Source organism: Triticum dicoccoides, chromosome 5A (assembly GCF_002162155.2).
Source record: "Triticum dicoccoides isolate Atlit2015 ecotype Zavitan chromosome 5A, WEW_v2.0, whole genome shotgun sequence".
Lineage (NCBI taxonomy): Eukaryota > Viridiplantae > Streptophyta > Magnoliopsida > Poales > Poaceae > Triticum > Triticum dicoccoides.
The window spans coordinates 239,054,776-239,075,262 of NC_041388.1; positions in this window are offsets into that span (position 1 = coordinate 239,054,776).

Sequence of the window (20,487 nt, forward strand, 5' to 3'; positions counted from 1 at the left end):
TCGGGCTGTGTGATATGGGCCGGACTGATGGGCGGTGAAGATATAAGGCAGAAGGCCTTCCCCCGTGTCCGGATGGGATTCTCCTTTGCGTGGATGGCAAGTCTGGCGTCCAGATGTATAGCTTCCTTTCTCTATAAGCCGACTTTGTACAACCCTAGTCCCCTCCGGTGTCTATATAAACCGGAGGGTTTAATCCGTAGAGGCAATCAGAATTCATATAGGCTAGACATCTAGGGTTTAGCTATTACGATCCCGAGGTAGATCAACTCTTGTAAGCCTATACTCATGAAAGTCAATCAAGAAGGAGGTAGGGTTTACCTCCATTAAGAGGGCCCGAACCTGGGTAAACATCATGTCCCCTTCGTCTCCTGTTACCCTCGATCCTCAAACGCACAGTTCGGGACCCCCTACCTGAGATCGACCGGTTTTGACACCGACATTGGTGCTTTCATTCAGAGTTCCTCTGTATCGTCAATGGAAGGATCGATGGATCGCCTTTTCATTAATGACATCAGCACCTCTGGAAGGGCCCTGGCCCCAGGACAGGTCCTCCAGCTTGGCAGCTTCACCATGGGCGCCCGCTTGGCCGTTAAGCCAAAGGCAGCCCCCGCTATCGCCAATCATCACCTCCGCATCAGCCTCGAACAATGCAAGAAGATGGATCCGGCAGATGTCTCGTCCTTGAACGAACTGCTAGATCACATCACCGCCCTAGGAGTCGCAACGGATTATGATCGGATTGGGCTTAAACCCGATTAGAGGGAAATCATGTCCCCGTCGATTAACCATCTGGTAGTGGTCGTGGAGGAGAAAGCCGAGGATACTTCTCCCCCCAAGTTAAGAACAAGCTATGTTCGGATTTCTGAGCCCTGTGTGCTGATACGTCTCCAGCGTATCTATAATTATTGATTGTTCCATGCTATTATATTATCTGTTTTGGATGTTTAATGGGATTTAATATGCTCTTTTATATTATTTTTGGGACTAACCTATTAACCGGAGGCCCAGTGCTAGTTTCTATCTTTTCTTCCTATTTTAGAGTTTCGTAGAAAAGGAATACCAAACGGAATCCAAACGGAATGAAACCTTCGCGATGATCTTTCTTGGACCGAAAGCAAACCAGAAGACTTGGAGTTGAAGTCTGGGACTCCATGAGGCGGCCACGAGGCAGGAGGGCGCGCCCATGGAGGTAGGCACGCCCTCACCCTCATGGGCCCCACGAAGCTCCACCAATGTACTTCTTCCGCCTATATATACTCTTGTACCCTAGATCGATCGCACAGAGCCATGAAACCACTTTTCCACCGCCGCAACCTTTTGTACCCATGGGATCCCATCTTGGGGCCTTTTCCGGCGATTTGACAGAGGGGGAATTGATCACGGAGGGCTTCTACATCAACACCATAGCCTCTCCGATGAAGCGTGAGTAGTTTACCACAGAGCTTCGGGTCCAAAGTTATTAGCTAGATGGCTTCTTCTCTCTCTCTTTGATTCTCAATACAAAGTTCTCCTCGATGTTCTTGGAGATCTATTCGATGTAATAATATTTTGCGGTGTGTTTGCCGAGATTCGATGAATTGTGGGTTTATGAACAAGATTATCTATGAATATTATTTAGTTCTTCTCTAAATTCTTATATGCATGATTTGAGATCTTTGCAAGTCTCTTCGAATTATCGATTTAGTTTGGCCTACTAGATTGATCTTTCTTGCAATGGGAGAAGTGCTTAGCTTTGGGTTCAATCTTGCGGTGTCCTTTCCCAGTGACAGTAGGGGCAGCAACGCACGTATTGTATTGTTGCCATCGAGGATACAAAGATGGGGTTTATATCATATTGCTTGAGTTTATCCCTCTACATCATGTCATCTTGCTTAAAGCATTACTCTGTTCTTATGAACTTAATACTCTAGATGCATGCTGTATAGCGGTTGATGTGTGGAGTAATAGTAGTAGATGCATAATCGTTTCGATCTACTTGACACGGACATGATGCCTATATTCATGATCATTGCCCTGGATATCTTCATAACTATGCACTTTTCTATCAATTGCTCGGCAGTAATTTGTTCACCCACCGTAATACATGCTATCTTGAGAGAAGCCACTAGTGAAACCTATGGACCCCGGGTCTCTTTCTTATTATATTGCATCTCTTTTATTTACATCGCATCTCGTTTACTATTTTGCAATATTTACTTTCCAATCTATACAACAAAAATACCAAAAATATTTACTTTACTATCTTTATCAGACTCACTTTTTCGAGTGACCGTGAAGGGATTGACAACCCCTTTATCGCGTTGGTTGCGAGGTTCTTGATTGTTTGTGCAGGTACTAGGTGACTTGTGTGTTGTCTCCTACTAGATTGATACCTTGGTTCTCAAAAACTGAGGGAAATACTTACGCTACTTTGCTGCATCACCCTTTCCTCTTCAAGGGAAAACCAGCGCATGCTCAAGAGGTTGGATGTGCTGGATACCCATCTTCGAGAAAAGACTGTATGTCCTTCGAACATGGAATCAGGCGTCAAGCCTGAAAGTCTCCAGGACCCTTCGGATCCTGGACTAGTGACCTCGGAGATTCTTCAAGCTCCAGATCCAATGGCGGGTCAGGGTTCGGATTTTAACCAGCCCACCCACCACAAGAAATATTCCCAAGCAATTCAGGTCCTCCAGACGTATGTGACCTAATGTACGTAGGACAACAACCTCAGGAAATGGCCATCACTTCTGGGCCAGGTTCCTCCTTGTTAAAAACAAGATTAAAGATTGCTGTGACGATGATGCGGTTTCAGTTTTTTGCCGCAACTGTATGGACAAGGGAATCCTCAATGCCCTCAACCGCCGCCGCATACTGCACTTTGCAGATTTGGCACACATAGTACAGAAGTACTACACAATGGAAAGCGCTTGGAAAGCCCAGACAACCCGATGGGATCCTCCTGCCTTTAAGCAGCCCACCGGACGGGCTAAAAGGATGCACCCTTATGGGCCACCCAATCATCACCTCATTGACAAGAGAATCAAATCCTTCACAGGACACGGAACTGTCCTTGATGAACTACTCGACAAGCCCTGTCAGATACACACTACGCCGAATACTGAACCAACACATCACCTTCGGGCATGTTGGGTGCTCCGGCAAGTGGCTAAGAGCGGTGAGGCCATCCTCACCAACATCACCCCGGAGACGCACTCTTCGGAAGATGCCGATCTCAATGTCTTTACAGTCTTCGAGACCTTTTCTTCAAACAAGCGGCACAAGAGGGCGCTCTGCAACCTCGCTGAAGTCAACCAAGTAGCCACAATAAATCCTTGGAACGATGCGGCAATAAATTTTACCGCTGATGATGAACCAAGGGCCAGATCAGTCCGAGCACATGCCACCTTGGTCTTAAACCCAATTGTGGATGTTTTTAGCCTCACTAAGGTGCTCATGGATGGCGGCATCGGACTAAACCTCATCTACGAGGACACGCCCAATAAAATGCTAATGGACAAGAGTTGCATCGAGCAAAGCCGTACCACCGTTCGAGGCATTATCCCCAGTCAAGAAGCACGATGCTCTGGGAAAATCAAACTTGATGTAGTATTCGACACACTGGAGAACTACAGGTCCGAAGAGTTACTCTTCCACGTGGCACCTTTCAACATTGGATATCATGCCCTGTTGGGGCGTGATGCCTTCACACGCTTTCAAGCAATACCCCATTACAGGTACATGAAGCTCAAAATGCCAGGGCCCAACAGAGTTATCACCATTACCAGTGATCCGAACATAGTACTCTGCACCGAAAACGAAACTGCATCCTTGGCCGTCGAGGCACTATTTGAGGCCCTCGCGGCCGAGGAGCTAACCACTCTACGGTCCACAGTGGACAAGGATGATGTAATCCTTGATAAGAGGCCCAAGTCCACTTCTTTCAAACCAGCAGACAAAATAGTTAAATTTCAAGTGCACCTGATGGATCCTAACAAAACAGCCTCCATCGGAGCACATCTGGATCTGATGGTCGACGTCGCCTTGCGAGCATTCCTGCGCGAAAATTGGGACATCTTTTCCTGGCATCCTTCGGATATGCCAGGAATCCCACGAAGACTGGCCTAACACAACCTCAACATAATAAAGGGGTTCAAACTAGTCAAGCAAACACTGTGACGATTTTCCGAACCCAAACGACAATCTATGGGGGAGGAGCTAGCCAAGCTACTTAAAGCCGGGTTCATTAGAGAGATCAAACACCCAGACTGGCTGGCAAACCTGGTCATGGTGCTAAAGAAGGATAAATCCTGGCGCCTTTGTGTCGATTTCAAGGACCTCAATAAGGCTTGCCCTAAGGACCCCTTCCCACTGCCGTACATTGGCCAAATCATTGACGCAACTGAAGGACACCACTCATTGTGTTTCCTCGATGCATACTCTGGATACCATCAAATTAAGATGGAGGAGTCCGACTAGGCTGCAACAACATTCATTACCCCCTATGGGCCTTTCTGCTTCAACACTATGCCTTTTGGGCTCAAAAACGCTGGTGCCACTTACCAATGCATGATTCAAACATGTCTGGAATTTTTTTTGGCAAGACAGTGGAAGCATACGTGCATGATGCCATCATCAAGACTAAACATGTCGAGTCATTGGTGGACGATCTATGACTCACATTTGACAACCTCCAAACATATGGCATACGGCTCAATCCGAAAAAATGTGTCTTCGGCGTCCCGGTCGCAAAACTATTCGGGTTCATCGTTTGCAATAGAGGAATTGAAGCGAACCCATCAAAAATCCAAGCCTTGTCACAATCGGCAATGCCAACAAACTTAAAGCAAGTCCAAAAATTAGCGGGGTGCGTGGCAGCGCTGAGCCGCTTTATCTCCAGGTTGGGAGAAAAGGCGCTACCGCTTTATCAACTACTCCGACACACCGGCCACTTCGAGTGGACGGACGCGGCTACAGCCGGTTTGGAAGAAATAAAAGCTTTGTTAGAAAGCAACCCAATCCTCGCCGCACCAAGTGTTGGCGAACCCATGTTGCTCTACATATCTGTGACTCACCAGGTAGTGAGTGCGGTACTTGTTGTCGAACGAAAGGAGGAGGGACATAAATTCCCTCTCCAAAAACCAGTGTACTATGTATCGACGGTTCTAACACCATGCAAATCACGATACCCACACTATCAAAAGATAGCGTATGCAGTCTTCATGGCATCCCGGAAGCTTCGACACTACTTTCAAGAGTGTTCGATCACGGTGGCTTCCGAAGTTCCACTTAATGACATCATAAACAATCGGGATGCCACCGGCCGCATTGCCAAATGGGCAATCAAGCTCTTGCCATTTGAAATAGCATACAAGCCACGCCGAGCTATTAAATCTCAGGTGCTGGCCGACTTTATCGCTGAATGGACAGAAGCCGAGCTCCCTAAAGAGTACATCACATAGTCTAACTGGGTGATGTACTTCGATGACTCTAAAATGTTAGCCGGATTGGGGCTCGGTGTCATCCTAACATCCCCTACAGGGGATACAGTCTGTTATGTGTTACAAATTGCTACCTCTTGAGCACTGCGTTGGTTTTCCCTTGAAGAGGAAAGGGTGGTGCAGTATAGCAGCGTAAGTATTTCCCTCAGCTTTTGAGAACCAAGGTATCAATCCAGTAGGAGACCACGTGCGAGTCACCTCGTACCTACACACACAAATAAGAACCTCGCAACCAACGTGATAAAGGGGTTGTCAATCCCTTCATGGCCAAAGAAAGTTATCCCTACAAAATCATATAGTCTGGCTATGCTCTATCTTCATCACACAAAATATTAAATCATGCACAACCCCGATGACAAGCCAAGCAATTGTTTCATACTTTTGATGTTCTCAAACTTTTTCAATCTTCACGCAATATATGAGCGTGAGCCATGGATATAGCACTATGGTGGAATAGAATGGTGGTTGTGGAGAAGACAAAAAAGGAGAAGATAGTCTCACATCAACTAGGCGTATCAACGGGCTATGGAGATGCCCATCAATAGATATCAATGTGAGTGAGTAGGGATTGCCATGCAACGGATGCACTAGAGCTATAAGTGTATGCAAGCTCAACAAAAGAAACTAAGTGGGTGTGCATCCAACTTGCTTGCTCACGAAGACCTAGGGCAATTTGAGGAAGCCCATCATTGGAATAAACAAGCCAAGTTCTATAATGTAAAATCCCCACTAGTTTATGAAAGTGACCACATAGGAGACTCTCTATCATGAAGATCATGGTGCTACTTTGAAGCACAAGTGTGGAAAAAGGATAACAACATTGTCCCTTCTCTCTTTTTCTCTCATTTTCAAATTTTGGGCCTTTTTTTCATCCGGAGTCTCATCCTGACTTGTGGGGGAATCATAGTCTCCATCATCCTTTCCTCACTGGGACAATGTTCTAATAATGATGATCATCACACTTCTTTTTTACTTACAACTCAAGAATTACAAATCAATACTTAGAACAAAATATGACTCTATGTGAATGCCTCCGGCGGTGTACTGGGATATGCAATGAATCAAGAGTGACATGTATGAAAGAATTATGAACGGTGGCTTTGCCACAAATATGATGTCAACTACATGATCATGCAAAGAAATATGACAATGATGAAGCGTGTCATAGCAAACAGAACGGTGGAAAGTTGCATGGCAATATATCTCGGAATGGCTATGGAAATGCCATAATAGGTTGGTATGGTGGCTGTTTTGAGGAAGGTATTTGGTGGGTTTATGGTACCGGCGAAAGTTGCGTGGTACTAGAGAGGCTAGCAAATGTGGAAGGGTGAGGGTGCGTATAATCCATGGACTCAACATTAGTGATAAAGAACTCACATAGTTATTGCAAAAATCTATTAGTTATCGAAAAAAAGTACTACACGCATGCTCCTAGGGGGATAGATTGGTAGGAAAAGACCATCGCTTGTCCCCGACCGCCACTCATAAGGAGGGCAATAAATAAATAAATCATGCTTTGACTTCATCACACAACGGTTCACCATACGTGCGTGCTATGGGAATCACAAACTTCAACAGAAGTATTTCTCAAATTCACAACTACTCAACTTGCATGACTCTAATATTACCATCTCCATATCTCAAAACAATCATCAAGTATCAAACTTCTCTTAGTATTCAATGCACTCAGATGAAAGTTTTTATTATTGCCATGTTGTTCTAAAGGAATCTCAAAATAATATAAGTGAAGCATGAGAGATCAATTATTTCTATAAAATAGAACCACCACCGTGCTCTAAAAGATATAAGTGAAGCACTAGAGCAAAAACTATATAGCTCAAAAGATATAAGTGAAGCACATAGAGTATTCTAATAAATTCCAATTCATGTGTGTCTCTCTCAAAAGGTGTGTACAGCAAGGATGATTGTGGTAAACTAAAGAGCAAAGACTCAAGTCATACAAGATGCTCCAAGCAAAACACATATCATGTGGTGAATAAAAATATAGCTCCAAGTAAAGTTACCGATAGACGAAGACAAAAGAGGGGATGCCTTCTGGGGCATCCCCAAGCTTAGGCTTTTTGGTGTCCTTGTATTTTACCTTGGGGTTCCATGGGCATCCCCAAGCTTAGGCTATTTCCACTCCTTGTTCCATAATCCATCAAATCTTTACCCAAAACTTGAAAACTTCACAACACAAAACTTAAATAGAAAATCTCGTGAGCTCCGTTAGCGAAAGAAAACAAAACACCACTTCAAGGTACTGTAATGAACTCATTCTTTATTTATATTGGTGGTAAATCTACTGTATTCCAACTTCTCTATGGTTTATAAACTCTTTTACTAGCCATAGATCCATCAAAATAAGCAAACAACACACGAGAATCTGTCAAAAACAGAACAGTCTGTAGTAATCTGTAGCTAACGCAAATTTCTGGAACCTCAAAAATTCTAAAATAAATTTCTTGACGTTAGGAATTTATCTATTAATCATCTGCAAAAAGAATTAACTAAATAGCACTCTCCAATAAAAATGGCAGCAATTCTCTTGAGCGCTAAAGTTTCTGTTTTTTACAGCAAGATCAAAAAGACTTTCCCCAAGTCTTCCCAACGGTTCTACTTGGCACAAAAACTAATTAAACACAAAAAACATAACCAAAACATACGCCAGATAAATTATTTATTACTAAACAGGAGCAAAAAGCAAGAATAAAAATAAAATTGGGTTGCCTTCCAACAAGCGCTATCGTTTAACGCCCCTAGCTAGGCATAAAAGCGAAGATAGATCTAGGTATTGCCATCTTTGGTAGGCAATCCATAAGTGGCTCCCATAATAGATTCATATGGTAATTTAACTTTCTTTCTAGGGAAGTGTTCCATGCCTTTCCTTAACGAAAATTGGAATTTGATATTCCCTTCCTTCATATCAATAATTGCACCAATCGTTCTAAGGAAAGGTCTACCAAGAATAATAGGACATGAAGGATTGCAATCTATATCAAGAACAATCAAATCTACGGGCACATAATTCCTATTTTCAACAATAATAACATCATTAATCTTTCCCATAGGTTTCTTAATAGTGGAATCCGCAAGGTGCAAGTTTAGAGAACAATCATCAATTCCACGGAAACCTAGCAAATCACACAAAGTTTTTGGAATCGTGGAAACACTAGCACCCAAATCACACAAATCATATCACTCATGATCTTTAATTTTTATTTTAATAGTAGGTTCCCACTCATCATAAAGCTTTCTAGGGATAGAAACTTCCAACCCAAGTTTTTCTTCATAAGATTGCATCAAAGCATCAACAATATGTTTAGTAAAAGCTTTATTTTGACTATAAGCATGAGGAGAATTTAGCACGGATTGCAACAAGGAAATACAATCTATCAAAGAGCAATTATCATAATTAAATTCCTTGAAATCCAAGATAGTGGGTTCATTGCTATTTAAAGTTTTGACCTCTTCAATCCCACTTTTAACAATTTTTGCATCAAGATCTAAGGACTCCGAATTTTTGGGACGCCTTCTAACTAAAGTTGACTCATCTCCAGTCCCATAATTATCAAGATTCATATTGCAAAACAAAGTTTTAATAGGGGACACATCAATCACTTTTAGATCTTCATACTTATTATCATGAAAACTAGAAGAATACGCTTTCACAAAGCAATCTTTTTTAGCACGCGTCCTAGCGGTTCTTTCTTTGCACTCATCAATGGAAATTCTCATGGCTTTGAGAGACTCACTGATATCATGCTTAGGTGGAATAGATCTAAGTTTCAAAGAATCAACATCAAGAGAAATTCTATCCACATTCCTAGCCAACTCATCAATCTTAAGCAACTTTTCTTCAATCAAAGCATTAAAACTCTTTTGCGACTAATAAATTCTTTAATATTAGATTCAAAATCAGAGGGCATCTTATTATAATTTCCATAAGAATTGTTGTAGGAATTACCATAATTATTAGAGGAATTACTAGGAAACGGCCTAGGATTAAAATTACCTCTATACGCGTTATTACCAAAATTGTTCCTACCAACAAAATTCACATCCATAGATTCATTATTATTCTCAATCAAAGTAGACAAAGGCATATCACTAGGATTAGTAGGAGCACTCTTATTAGCAAACAATTTCATATGTTCATCCATCTTTCCACTCAAAACATTAATCTCTTCAATTGCATGCACATTTTTACTAGTAGATCTTTCAGTGTGCCATTGACAATAATTAACCATAATATTATCTAGGAGTTTGGTAGCTTCTCCTAAAGTGATTTCCATAAAAGTGCCTCCCGCGGCCGAATCTAAAAATTTCTAGAAGCAAAGTTCAATCCGGCATATTTTTTTGTATAATCATCCAAAGATTCAAACCATGTGTAGGGCAATTACATATCATTAATTTCATCCTCTCCCAAGATTATGCAACATGTTCATGATCAAGTTGCTTAAAATTCATAATATCGTTTCTAAGAGAGATGATCTTAGCGGGAGGAAAATACTTATAGATAAAAGCATCTTTGCACTTATTCCATGAATCAATACTATTTTTAGGCAAAGATGAAAACCAAGCTTTAGCATGATCTCTAAGCCAAAACAGAAATAGCTTAAGCTTAACAATATAATTATCCACATCTTTCTTCTTTTGCATATCACACAAATCAACAAAGTTATTTAGATGGGTAGCGACATCTTCACTAGGAAAGCCAGAAAACGGACCTTTCATGACAAGATTCAGCAAAGCAGTATTAATTTCACAAGATTTAGCATCAGTAAGAGGAGCAATCGGAGTGCTAATAAAATCATTATTGTTGGTATTGGCAAAGTCACACAATTTAGTATTATCTTGATCCATCATGACAATAAAGCAATCCAACACACAAGCAAACAAGAAACGGGCAAAAGAGGCAAATTGAGAAAGAGAAGGGGAACGGAAAAGAGAGGGCGAATAAAACGACAAGGGTGAAGTGGGGGAGAGGAAAACGAGAGGCAAATGGCAAATAATGTAACGCAAAGGATAAGAGTTGTGATGTGTACTTGGTATGTCTTGACTTGGCGTAGATCTCCCCGGCAACGGTGCCAGAAATCCTTCTTGCTACCTCTTGAGCACTGCGTTGGTTTTCCCTTGAAGAGGAAAGGGTGGTGCAGTAAAGCAGCATAAGTATTTCACTCCGTTTTTGAGAACCAAGGTATCAAACCAGTAGGAGACCACGCGCGAGTCACCTCGTACCTACACACACAAATAAGAACCTCGCACCAACGTGATAAAGGGGTTGTCAATCCCTTCACGGCCACTTGCAAGAGTGAGATCTGATAGAGATGATAATAATAAGATAAACATTTTTGGTATTTTTATGATATAGATTGAAAGTAAATAAAGCAAAATAAACGGCGCCAGAAATAGCTTGTTGACGGGAGATTAATATGATGGAAAATAGACCCGGGGGCCATAGGTTTCACTAGTGGCTTCTCTCAAGATAGCATAAGTATTATGGTGGGTGAACAAATTACTGTCGAGCAATTGATAGAAAAGCGAATAATTATGAGAATATCTAGGCATGATCATGTATATAGGCATCACGTCCATGACAAGTAGACCGACTCCTGCCTGCATCTACTACTATTACTCCACACATCGACCGCTATCCAACATGCATCTAGAGTATTAAGTTCATAAGAATAGAGTAACAACTTAAGCAAGATGACATGATGTAGAGGGATAAACTCATGCAATATGATATAAACCCCATCTTTTTATCCTCGATGGCAACAATACAATATGTGTCGTTTCCCTTTCTGTCACTGGGATTGAGCATCGCAAGATTGAACCCAAAGCTAAGCACTTCTCCCATTGCAAGAAAGATCAATCTAGTAGGCCAAACCAAACTGATATTCGAAGAGACTTGCAAAGATAAACCAATCATACATAAAATAATTCAGAGAAGATTCTAATATTGTTCATAGATAGACTTGATCATAAACCCACAATTCATCGGATGTCGACAAACACACCGCAAAAGAAGATTACATCGAATAGATCTCCAAGAGAATCGAGGAGAACTTTGTATTGAGATCCAAAGAGAGAGAAGAAGCCATCTAGCTACTAGCTATGGACCCGAAGGTCTGAAGTAAACTACTCACACATCACCGGAGGGGCCATGGAGTTGATGTAGAGGCCCTCCGTGATCAATGCCCCCTCCGACGGAGCTCCGAAAAAGGCCCCAAGATGGGATCTCTTGGGTACAAAAGGTTGCGGCGGTGGAATTAGGTTTTCATGGTGCTCCTAGATGTTTGGGGGGTACATGGATATATATAGGAGGAAGAAGTATGTCGGTGGAGCAACGAGGGGCCCACGAGGGTGGAGGGCACGCCCAGGGGGGGGGGGTGTGGGCGCGCCCCCTGCCTCGTGGCCGCCTCGTTGATTGCTTGACGTCCACTCCAAGTCTCCTGGATCATGTTTGTTCCAAAAATAATGCTCCCGAAGGTTTAATTCTGTTTGGACTCCGTTTGATATTCCTTTTCGGCGAAACTCTAAAATAGGCAAAAAAACTGCAATTTGGGCTGGGCCTCCGGTTAATAGGTTAGTCCCAAAAATAGTATAAAAGTGTAAAAGTAAGCCCATTAACATCCAACATAGATAATATAATAGCATGAAGAAATCAAAAATTATAGATACGTTGGAGACGTATCACAAATCATGTATACGGACTCCAACAATGCGGCCGAATATGAGGCACTATTGCATGGTCTCCGAATGGCTATTTCTATGGATATACAATGCCTCGAGGTGCGTGGGGACTCGAACCTCGCAATATCCAAAATAAATGGAGATTTCGATGCAAAATATCCAAAGATGGCAGCATACCACAACGCCGTACTCAAAATATCAGCTCGGTTCAAGGGACTCGAGTTTAATCATGTTGCTCGAGACAGTGATCAGGCAGCAGATATCCTTGCTTGAATGGGCGCTAAATACTCCGTCCCACCTAACACCTTCGTGGAAAGGCTCTGCAAGCCATCCGTGGTATGGGAGGACGGAAGCGGTAATACCAGTCCGGAGCTGATCATACCCTCAGATACCGAACACAATCCTGATATCATCGGGGGCTCGGACACTGAAATGACACCTTCTGCCCATGAAATCATGGCTGTCATTGCTCCATGGACTGAATGCTTCCTAGCCTACCTTAATAGGCGGGAGCTCCCTGATGACCAGAATGAGGCCCGTCGCATAGTCCGACGCTCGAAACCTACAAAGTTCATGCAGGAGAACTCTACAAGAAAAGTACTACTGGAGTTCTACAAAGATGTATCTCTAAAGAGGAGGGGCGGCAGCTCTTGGCTGAAATACATGCTAGTCTCGGTGGCCACCAGGCCGCAGCTCGGGCCCTCATAAGTAAGGCCTTCCGTAGAGGTTTCTTTTGGCCCACGGCCCAAGCAGATGCACATGCCCTTGTACAATGCTGTGTCGGGTGCCAGCTGTTCGCCAACCAAAGTCATATGCTGCCCACTACCCTAAAAACAATCCCCATTACTTGGCCTTTCACGGTCTGGGGGCTCGATATGGCCGGACCCCTTAAAGGGCGAAGCCACAAGAAGAAATATTTGCTGGTTATGGTGGATAAATTCACTAAGTGGATAGAGGCCAAACCAGTCAAAACAACTGAAGCTGGGTCGGTGATCGACTTCATATCCGGCGTTGTACACCGTTACGGTGTCCTGGACAACATTATTACTGATAATGGCTCCAACTTCACAACCGATGAGGTGAAAAACTGGTGTGCTAACCTGGGCATTAAGCTTGATTACGCCTCCATATATCACCCTCAAACAAATGGTCAGATCAAATGGGCTAATAGTCTGATAATGAGCGGCATTAAACCCAGACTAGTGCGATCCCTACGGGAGTCAGATAAACACTGGGTCGAGGAACTTGATTCCGTACTCCGGGGACTACGGACAACGCCCAATCGCACGACCAGATACACACCCTTCTTCATGGTGTATGGCGTAGAGGCTGTCTTGCCCTGTGACATTATTCATGACTCACCTCGAGTGCGCATGTATGAAGAGAGAGAAGCCGAGCTTTATCGGCAGGACGACCTAGATGGCCTGGAGGAGGAGAGGGGAGGCCGACCGGCCCTAGGCGGCGCGCCAAGTGGGGGGAGTCCCACTAGGACTCTTAGTCCTAGTCGGCTCTCCCCTTCCTTCCAACGGAGAGGGGGGAGGGGAAAGAGGTGGAGAGGAAGAAGGAGGGGGGTTCACCCGTTGTCCAATTCGGACTGCTAGGTGGGGGGCGCCAACTCCTGTGGCCTGCCTCCTCCTCTCCACTATGGCCCATGAGGCCCAGTAACTTTCCCGGGGGGTTCTGGTAACCTCCCGGTACTCCGAAGAATCCCTGAACCTCTTTGGAACCATTCTGAAGTCCCTATATAACCATCCAACATATGAATCTTTACCTCTCAACCATTTCGAGACTCCTCGTCATGTCGCTGATCTCATCCGGGACTTTGAACAAACTTTGGTCACCAAAACACAAAACTCATAATACAAATCATCATCGAACGTTAAGCGTGCGAACCCTACGGGTTCGAGAACTATGTAGACATGACCGAGACATATCTCCGGTCAATAACCAATAGCGGAACCTGGATGCTCATCTTGGTTCCTACATATTCTACGAACATCTTTATCAGTCAAACCGTAATAACAACATACGTTATTTCCTTTGTCATCGGTATGTTACTTGCCCGAGATTCGATCATTGATATCATCATACCTAGTTCAATCTCGTTACTGGCAAAGTCTCTTTACTCGGTTTGTAATACATCATCCCGCAACTAACTCATTAGTCACATTGCTTGCAAGGCTTATAGTGATGTGCATTAGCGAGAGGGCCCAGAGATACCTCTCCGATACTCAGAGTGACAAATCCTAATCTTGATCTATGCCAATCCAACAAACACCTTCAGAGACACCTGTAGAGCATCTTTATAATCACCCAGTTACATTGTGACGTTTGATAGAACACAAGGTGTTCCTCCGGTATTCGGGAGTTGCATAATCTCATAGTCAGAGTAATATGTATAAGTCATGAAGAAAGCAATAGCAATAGAACATGACGATCATTATGCTAAGCTAACGGATGGGTCTTGTCCATCACATCATTCTCTAATGATGTGATCTCATTCATCAAATGACAACACATGTCTATGGTCAGGAAACTTAACCATCTTTGATCAATGAGCTAGTCAAGTAGAAGCATACTAGGGACTCTCTATTTTGTTTATGTATTCACACATGCACTAAGTTTCCGGTTAATACAATTCTAGCATGAATAATAAACATTTATCATGATATAAGGAAATATAAATAACAACTTTATTATTGCCTCTAGGGCATATTTCCTTCACTTCGGGTGCAAGGAAGATTATATCAGGAAAAAATCATGTTAAAATCTCAGCGCAATCAGAGTTAGGGATCTCCGAGAATATAAACGGTTTTCGGCCAAAAAACAGGAACGCGAAACAGAAGAGAACTGAGAGGGAGATTCAATCTTGGAGGGGCTCCCGCCCCTCCACCGCCATGGAGGCCATGGACCAGAGGGTGAACTCTCCTCCCATCTAGGGGGAGGCCAAGGAAGAGGAAGAAGGAGGGGGGCTCTCTCCCCCTCTCTCCCGGTGGCGCCGGAACGCCGCCGGGGCTAGGATCATGACGACGATCTACATCAACAATCTTGCTACCGTCAACACCAACTTTCTCCCCCTCTATGCAGCGGTGTAACTCCCTTCTCCAAGTTGTAATCTCTACTTAAACATGGTGCTCAACTTCATATATTATTTCCCAATGATATTTGGCTATCCTATGATGTTTGAGTAGACCCATTTTGTCTTGTGGGTTAATCGTGATCTTGGTTGGTATGATTGTATATTTTATTTATGGTGCTGTCCTACGATGCCCTCCGTATCGTGCAAACGTGACGGGTCCCCGCTGTATGGCGTTGCAACATGTTCATGATTCGCTTATGGTGGGTTGCGAGAGTGACAAAAGCTTAAACCCGAGTAGGTGGGTTGTTGCATATAGGATAAAGAGGACTGGATACATAATGCTATGGTTGGGTTTCATGACCTTAATGCTATTTAGTAGTTGCGGATTCTTGCTCGAGTTCCAATCATAAGTGCATATGATCCAAGTAGAGAAGGTATGTTACCTCATGCCTCTCCCTCATGTAAAATTACAAGAATGATTACCGGTACTTGTTATCGATTGCCTAGGGACAAATGACTTTCTTGTTGACAAAAGCTATCCACTTTTATTACCTTGCAATATATTCGTAGTTTTATTCTCGCAAAGTACTCATAGTTTTATTCTTGCAAAATAGTTCCATACTTGTTTTCGGTAAAGCAAACGTCAAGTGTGCGTAGAGTTGTATCAATGGTCGATAGAACTTGAGGGAATATTTGTTCTACCTTTAGCTCCTCGTTGGGTTCGACACTCTTATTTATCAAATAAGGCTACAAATGATCCCCTATACTTGTGGGTTATCAAGACCTTTTTCAGGCGCCGTTGCCGGGGAGCAATAGCGTGGGGTGAATATTCTCGTTTGTGCTTGTTTGCTTTATCACTAAGTAGTTTTTATTTCTTGTTCTAAGTTGTTCTCTATCTTTAGTTATGGATATGGAACACGAAACAACAACAAAATTAGTGGTACTTGCTACTCATGGAGATGGGGAACCTCCTTAAACCCTCGATGCTCATTATGTGAAAAATATTATGCACTACTTTGATAATCCTGAGAAAACCCCATTCAACCTGATAATGGGAGTAACATTGGATCAACGTGAATACTTTAGAGATTATCGCTTGACACAAAAAGGGAAACTATTATGGGATCAAATTCATATGTTGCATTGGTATGCTCTGGAGCTATGCTTAAGAGATGATTATACTTGTTGCTCTAGGGATGAAGGCTCCACACCTTCCTTTTTCATGTAAATTTAATAAAAATGAAACCTTGGATTCTTATGCTAAGTATATATGATTACTATGATGTGGAGCAAATAGAAGAATTTGTTGCTTTTAGGAGTGCTTATGAAATTGAATCTTTGTTTAAAAAGTTTGAAGATTATGATGATTCAGTTCATAGACCTGAAAATTTTTCTATCCTTAAATATTGCTACGATAATTATAAATGCAATTACGATATTGATGTATTTATTGAGAATGTCTCCGCTGTCCAAGAAGAGACTAATATTTTGCAGGAGTCTATGGAGAAAGAAATTGATGAAACTATGAGCTCATTGGATGAAAAAGATGACGAGGAGAGCGAAGAACAAAAGGAGGAAGAGCGGATTAGCTACCCGTGCCCACCTTCTAATGAGAGTAACTCTCTAACTCATACATTGTTTAATGTCCCTTCGTTCTTACCAAAGGATGAATGTTATGATAATTGCTATGATCCTGTTGATTCTTTTGAAATATCCCTTTTTGATGAACTTGATTCTTGCTATGCTTGTGGCCATGATGCCAATATGAATTATGCTTATGCAGATGAACTTTCTATTATTCCTTATGTTAAGAATGAAATTGTTGCTATTGCGCCCATGCATGATAGTCCTATTATCATTTTGAATTCTCCAAACTACACTATATCGGAGAAGTTTGCTCTTATTAAGGATTACATTGATGGGTTGCCTTTTACCGTTGCACATGATGATTTTGATGAATATAATATGCATGTGATTTCTGCTCCTACTTGCAATTATTATGAGAGAGGAACGACATCTCCGCCTTTCTATGTTTCTAACACGATAAAATCGTAAGAAACTTCTTATGCTATGTATTGGCCTTTACTTGAGGTGCATGAATTGTTCTTTTATGACATGGCGATGCATAGCAAGAGAGTTAGACTTAGTCATTGCATGATATATGTTGCTTCGTTCTCACTACTAAATGTAAAATCATTGTTAATTAAAATTTCCTTTGATATACCTTGTGATCTGGGTGGATCCATTACTTGAGCACTTTATGCCTAGCTTAATGGCTTTAAAGAAAGCGCTGGCAGGGAGACAACCCGGAAGTTTTAGAGAGTCATTTATTTTTTGAGTGCTTTTATAAAGTTTAAAAACAAAAAAATATAGAGGGGAAGTTAAAACTTTTCGACAAAAGAGAAGCGATTGAAAGGTGATGCATTGGAGAAGTGAGGGTCGACCTTGAACACTCGTGTTCATGCTCATGGAAACAATGTAGAATTTTTCATGAAGATTCTCACAAAAATAATTATCCCCTTGCACAAATCCATTGTATTATAAAAGTAATGTGCCAATATTTGCCTTTAGAATGATTAGATTGCTTGTTGGTATGTGCAGTGCAGGAACAGAAACTTTGGCTGTAGTGCGTGAATTTTCATTTTTACTGAAATGTTGAAAGTTTCTGAATCTTTTTGCACAATCTTGATATACAGATTGTTTATTTTGTCCTAACTTTTCAGAATTTGTGGAGTACCAAAAGTATGGTAGATGTTCACATTGCTACAGACTTTCCTGTTTAAGACAAATTCTGTTTTTTGATGCATTGTTTTGCTTGTTTGGATGAAACTATCGATTCTATCGGTGGTATAAGCCATGGAAAAGTTATATTACAGTAGCTACAATGCAAAAAGAAAATATGAATTGGTTTGCAACAGTACTTTGAGTAGTGATTTGCTTTATTATACTAACGGATCTTACCAAGCTTTGTGTTGAGTTTTGTGTGGATGAAGTGATCAAAGATCAAGGAGGTCTCGATATGAGGAGAAGGAGGAGAGGCAAGAGCTCAATCTTGGGGATGCCCAAGGCACCCCAAGTAAATATTCAAGGAGACTTAAGCGTCTAAGCTTGGGGATGCCCCGGAAAGCATCCCATCTTTCTTCAACAAGTATCAGTATGTTTTCGTTCTCGTTTTGTTCATGTGATATGTGTGAATCTTGGAGCGTCTTTTGTGTTTATTTTTCATTTTTATGCACCATGCTGGTATGAGATAGTCCATGGTTGATTTATAGAATGCTCATTGCACTTCACTTATATCTTTTGAGTGTGGCTTTATAGAATGCTTCATGTGCTTCACTTATATCATTTGAAGTTTGGATTGCCTGTTTCTCTTCACATAGCAAACCGTTATTTGAAGAATGCTCTTTTGCTTCACTTTTATTTTGTTAGAGCATGGTATTTTGTAGAAATATTTAAACTCTCTTGCTTCAGTTATATCTATTTAGAGAGTCAAAGGAATTGGTAAATTGCATGGTTAGTCATAAAATCCTACATAAAACTTATGGATAACTGAATATGATATGTTTGATTCCTTGCAATAGTTTTGTGATATAGAGATGGAATATGTGGGAGGTACTAGTAAACAGTTGTGGTTAGTAAGAATATTGGTGTTAAGGTTTGTTATTCCCGAAGCATGCACGTATAGTCTCTCGTTATGCTATGAAGTTGGAGCATGGTTTATTATTGATTGTATTCCTTATGAGTGGCGGTCGGGGATGAGCGATGGTCTTTTCCTACCAATCTATCCCCTAGGGCCATGCGTAGTAGTAATTTGCTTCGAGGGCTAATAAACTTCTGCAATAAGTATATGAGTTCTTTATGACTAATGTGAGTCCATGTATTATAGCACTCTTACCTATTCACAATTTGTTGGCCTCTACGATACCGTGCATTTCCATTTCTCACCTCGAGAGTTGGTGCAAACTTCGCCGGTGCATCCAAACCCCGTGATATGATACGCTCTATCACACATAGGCCTTATTATATCTTCCTCAAAACAGCCACTATACCTACCTATTATGGCTTTCCATAGCCATTCCGAGATATGTTGCCATGCAACTTTCACCGCCTCTGTTTTGATGACTTGAACATTCATTGTCATATTGCTTTGCATGATCATAAGATAGCTAGCATGATATTTCCATGGCTTGTCTGTTTTTGATATCGTTCTTACGCTAGATCATTGCACATCCTGGTACACTGCTACAAGCATTCATATAGAGCCATAATTTGTTATAGGTATCAAGTTGTAATTTTTATTTCTTTTGAGTTATAAGTAAATAGAAGTGTGATGATCATCATTATTCATTTTTAGAGCATTGCCCCAGTGAGGAAAGGATAATGGAGACTATGATTCCCCCACAAATCGGGATGAGACTGCGGATAATGAGAAAAAAAAAGAAAAAGAAAAAAGAAGAAAAGAGAAAAAAAGAAGAAAGAAAAAAGAAAAAAGAAAAAGAAAAAAAGAAAAGAAAAAGAGACAAAGGGCATGCTAGTTCCACACTTGTGCTTCAAAGTAGCACCATGTTTTTCATATGGGGAGTCTCCTATTTTGTCACTTTTATATACTAGTGGGAATTTTTCATTATAGGATTAGATGCACACCCACTGAGTTTTCATATTGAGCTTTCATACACTTATAGCTCTTAGTGCATTCGTTGCATGGCAATCCCTACTCCTCGCATTGATATCAATTGATGGGCATCTCCATAGCCCATTGGTTAGCTGCGTCGACGTGAGACTTTCTTAATTTTTTGTCTTCTCTATATTTACCCCTATCATCATACTCTATTCCACCCTAGTGCTATATCCATGGCTTGCGCTCATGTATAGCATGAGGGTTAAAAAAGCTGAAGCGCGTTAAAAGGTATGAACCAATTTCTCGGCTTGTCATCGGGGTTGTGCATGATAAATGCTGTAAAGAAGACAGAGCATGACAACATTGTATGATTTTGTAGGGATAACTTTATTTAGCGTTGATATTTTGAAAGACATGATTGTTTGTTGGGATGCCTGAGTATTGATGTCTTTATGTCAAATTATAGACTATTGCTTTGAATCACTTATGTCTTAATATTCATGCCATGATTAGATAAATGATCAAGTTTATGCTAGGTAGCTTTCCACATAATTTTTTTTTCTCATTTACCTGCTCGAGGACGAGCATGAATTAAGCTTGGGGATGCTGAT